This window comes from Elephas maximus, chromosome 5 (genome assembly GCF_024166365.1).
Source record: "Elephas maximus indicus isolate mEleMax1 chromosome 5, mEleMax1 primary haplotype, whole genome shotgun sequence".
In the NCBI taxonomy this organism is placed as follows: domain Eukaryota; kingdom Metazoa; phylum Chordata; class Mammalia; order Proboscidea; family Elephantidae; genus Elephas; species Elephas maximus.
The window spans coordinates 137,115,064-137,119,363 of record NC_064823.1 but is presented as its reverse complement, the minus strand read 5'-3'; the positions used below and the strand labels follow the sequence as shown (position 1 = coordinate 137,119,363).

Sequence of the window (4,300 nt, the reverse complement as noted above, 5' to 3'; positions counted from 1 at the left end):
ATGAGCTGCCAGATAACATAATTTTATCATTGTGAAGTGGGAGTTTTCTTAACAGATAACTGGCCCAATTATGTAATTACTGTCAAAAAGGAAGATTGATAGTTCCAAAACCAGAGTCATCATTTTTGGTAGGCATTCCCTAACATTGAATTGGCTTGTAGCTAACCACCCCATAAAGGAAGTGGGCTCAGGAGGGGTACATTTGACCACTATGTTCCTCAGAGGGGGTTCCAGGAAGTTCCATAACATAAAGCCCAGCATCCTAATGGTGCTTAATTGAGATTTCTTTGTGACTGAGGCAAGTGCATAAGGCCATCTGCTTTGGAAGATGTCCAGACTAAAACGACTGTGTCTAAGTTCCGTGGAGGAGAACTTTGGGGCTGCAATTGCCTGTTTGTCTTGGTTGGAGCAGAGCCAGATTTGTCTCCTGAGTAGAATCTTTGTCCTGGCCCTGCCCGTGCCCATGGTCCACCTCTGCTCAGGGATAAAGGAGCAGTCTTCCCCTGCTCAGGTGACTTGATGTTTGTGAAAGGATGGCTGTTTATGCTGTTGGAGGTATAATGTCACACTTTGTTCTGCCCCACACTTGATAAAAGCTGGGTTGTAACAGATGCTGTTTGTGAGGATTGACTGAGGGCCTTGCTGCCCATACACGTGTTTCCAAAGTTGTGCCTCCAGGATGATATTAGAAGCACTTGGAAGTAGGAGATCTTAGTCTAGTGGATTTAGGAAATGTAATTAGATTTTAGGAGTCCCTGGGTGGTACAAATGGTTAACATGCTTAGCTGCTAACTGAAAGGTTGGTAGTTCGAGTCCACCCAGAGGTGCCTCAGAAGAAAGGCCTGGTGATCTATTTCCAAAAAATCAGCGATTGAAAACCCTCTGAAGCGCAGTTCTACTCTGACACACATGCAGCCACCATAAGTCAGAGCTGACTTCTTGCAACTGGTTTGTTTTAATTGGGGTTATTCTAGCTTGATCATTTCCAAGAGAGGCATAACATTTCCCAAATGTATTTGATCACAGAAGATTTTTCACAAATTAATCTTCTGGCACTAATGGCCAGCAATATCCTCTGGGCGACATGTTCCTTTAGAACAATGGTTCTCAGACTTCTTGGTCTCAGGATCCCTTTGTTGTTCGGTGCCGTTGATTCAATTTTGACCCATAGTAACTTCATATGACAAAGTAGAACTGCCCTATAGTAGTTTTCTAGGCTGTAATCTTTATGGGGACAGCTTGCCAGGTCTTGCTCCCATGGAGCCACTGGGTGGGTTCAAACCACCAACATTTTGGTTAGCAGCTGAGCGCTTAACCGTTGCTGTACCATGACTCCTTTGCAGGGCCATTTTACACTGTTAAAAATTACTGAGAACTCCAGAGAGCTTTTGTTTTGAGGGCTATAAAAATAGCTATAGGTATTTACTGTATTAGAAATTAAAACTAAGAAATTTTTAAAATATCTATTCACCTAAAAATATCATTAAAAAAAATAGGCTAATGTAACGTTTTTTGTGAAATACATATTTTCTAAAAGGATTTAGTGAGATGAATAGCATTTTCATTTTGCAGATCTCTTTAGTGTCTGACTTAATAGAAGACAGCTGAATCCTCATATCTGCTTCTGGATTTCCTCTCTTGCCATATCACAGTCTACATGGCCTCTGGAAAACACTGTACATGCTCATAAGAGGATGAAAGCAAAAATGGCAAAAAAAACTTTAGTATTATAAAAATAGCTTTGTGCTGTTGTTGGGTGCCATTGAGTCAATTCCAGCTCCTAGTGACTGCATGTGACAGAGTAGAACTGCCCCATAGGGTTTTCTGGTGTAATAAGTAAGAGCTCAACTGCTAATCAAAAGGTCAACAGCTCGAATCCACCAGCTGCTTCTTGGAAACCCTATCGAGCAGTTCTACTCTGTCCTATAGGGTCTCTGTGAGTTGGAATGGACACACTGGCACTGGGTTTGGTTTTTTGGTTTGGCATGGAGCCCTGGTGGCCCAACAGTTAAGTGATCAGCTACTAACTGAAAGGTTGGTGGTGTTCAGACTCACCCCATGGCTCTGTGGAAGAAAGATCAGGCAGTTGGCTTCCATAAAGATTCCCGTTGCCATTGAGTCTATTCCGACTCATAGCAAACCTACAGGACAGAGTAGAACTGCCCCAGAGGGTTTCCAGGAGACGCCTGGCAGATTCAAACTGCCAACCTCTTGGTTAGCAGCTATAGCACTTAACCACTATGCCACCAGGGTTTCCACTGAAAAGGTATTGAGGACTCTTAGAGGTCCCTTGAACCACACTTTGAGTCTAGTTTTTGGTTTTTTTCTTGGATTTAGTCAGACCTTTTGAGAATCATGTATCTGGGTTGCATCAGTTCCCTTAAAGAGCTGCTTTTAGAGAAACATGCTTTGGCATGTCCACACTGAGGGAGGTTTCACAGGACTGATGAAATTCTTACTAATATTGCTGAAATGAAGTCATTGGAAACTTCATTTTTTTAATATCAAACAATATCCTTTTTAGGAAGACGGATTGACGTTTTTAAAATCTCAGAACCAGAAATAGCCATACTGCTGAGCAGTTAGGACTTTTATGAATATTGAATTGTATAACTTGTTTCCCTCTTTGTATTTGCTGATAAGAAGCCCTGGTGGTGCAATAGTTAAGTGCTCTGCTGCTAACCAGAAGGTTGGCGGTTCAAACCCGTACGCTGGCTCCACCAGAAAGACTTGGCAATCTGCTCCTGTAAAGATTACAGCCAAGAAAACCCTAGAGGAATGTTCTAGTCTGTCACATGGTGTCACTATGAGTCGAAATCAACTCGGAGGCACCTGACAACAACATTGGCTGATGGGAAGCCCAGTAACATTTGTGGACCAGCTTTTTAAAAAGTGCCTAACGCCTTATGGAGTGTATTGGGGCATTAAGTTCACTTCATCCTTTTCCCCCGCCGACTTTATTTTCTTTCTTGCTTCCTCACTTCGGTTTGGTATCTTATATTGTATATTAGACTGCTCATTTCAAAATGAGGTGGGTATAAATAGTATTTATAAAATTGAAAATCTACTTATAATCTAGTAAGGGAAGTGAAGTAAATCTACAAACAAGATTAAAATAATGTTGAATATGTAAAGTGCCTTGACCCTGTATTTCCACTGCTGGTTGTATACATAGTAGAAATGTATCCATAAATTCACCAAAAGGCATGTACTAGAATGTTCATATCCAGCACTAGAAACTAGTCAAATTTCCAGTAACAGTACGAGTACATAAATTTTGGTATATTCAAAGGATGAAATACGATGTAGGGATAGAATGAACAATCTGCAACTATACACAAGATGATGAATCTCACAAATATAATGGTGAGTGGAAGAAGCTAATTGTAAGAGTACATACTTGTAGATCCCATATGGTGGTGTTAGCTGCCATAGACTTGGCCCCCAACTCATGGAAACCCCATGCACAACTAGGACAAAATGCTGCCCAGTCTGTGCCATCCTCATGATTGGTTGTACATCCATAGGGTTGTGATCCACAGGGTTTTCAGCACCTGAGTTTTGGAAGTAGATCACCAGGCCTTTGTTCCTAGTCCATCTTAATCTGGAAGCTCCACTGAAACCTGTTGAGCATCATAGCCATATGCAAGCCTCCACTGACACGTGCTAGCTATGCATAAGGTGCATTGACTGGGAATTGAACCCAGGTCTCCCACATTTAAGGTGAGAATTCTACCACTGAGCCACCAATACCTCATAGATTCCATATAGATAAAGAATAAAAACAAACAAAACTAACCACGCTGTTAGAGGTCAGGATCGTGACTACTTTTAGGAAGGGGGAATGCCTGGCAAAGGGCACAAAGGAGTCTTAAGTGTGCTGGTTGTTCTTTTTTTTATTGTACTTTAGATGAAGTTTTACCGAACAAACTAGTTTCTCATTAAAAAATTAATATACGTATTGTTTTGTGACCTTGGTTGCCAACCCCACGACATGTCAACACTCTCCTTTCTCAAACTTGGGTTCCCTATTACCAGCTTTCCTGTCCCTTCCTGCCTTCTTGTCCCTACCCCTGAGGCTGGTGTGCCCCTTTAGTCTCATTTTGTTTTATGGGCCTATCTAATCTTTGGCTAAAGGGTGAACCTCAGGAGTGACTTCAGTACTGAGTTAAAGGGTGTCCAGGGGCCATACTACTCTCAGGGTTTCTCCAGTCTCTGTCAGGCCAGTAAGTCTGCTCTTTTTTTGCCAGTTAGAATTTTGTTCTGTGCTTTTCTCCAGCTCTGTTCGGGACCCTCTATT

The 4,300-nt window shown here is 41.9% G+C and overlaps 1 non-coding gene across 1 annotated transcript; it reads right to left on the bottom strand.

The window, feature by feature from the left end:
- Nucleotides 1-3,682: 3,682 nt before the first annotated feature.
- Nucleotides 3,683-3,753, bottom strand: TRNAL-UAA (transfer RNA leucine (anticodon UAA)). The gene has a single exon. It is a non-coding gene; the product is annotated as a tRNA-Leu (tRNA).
- Nucleotides 3,754-4,300: the final 547 nt, after the last annotated feature.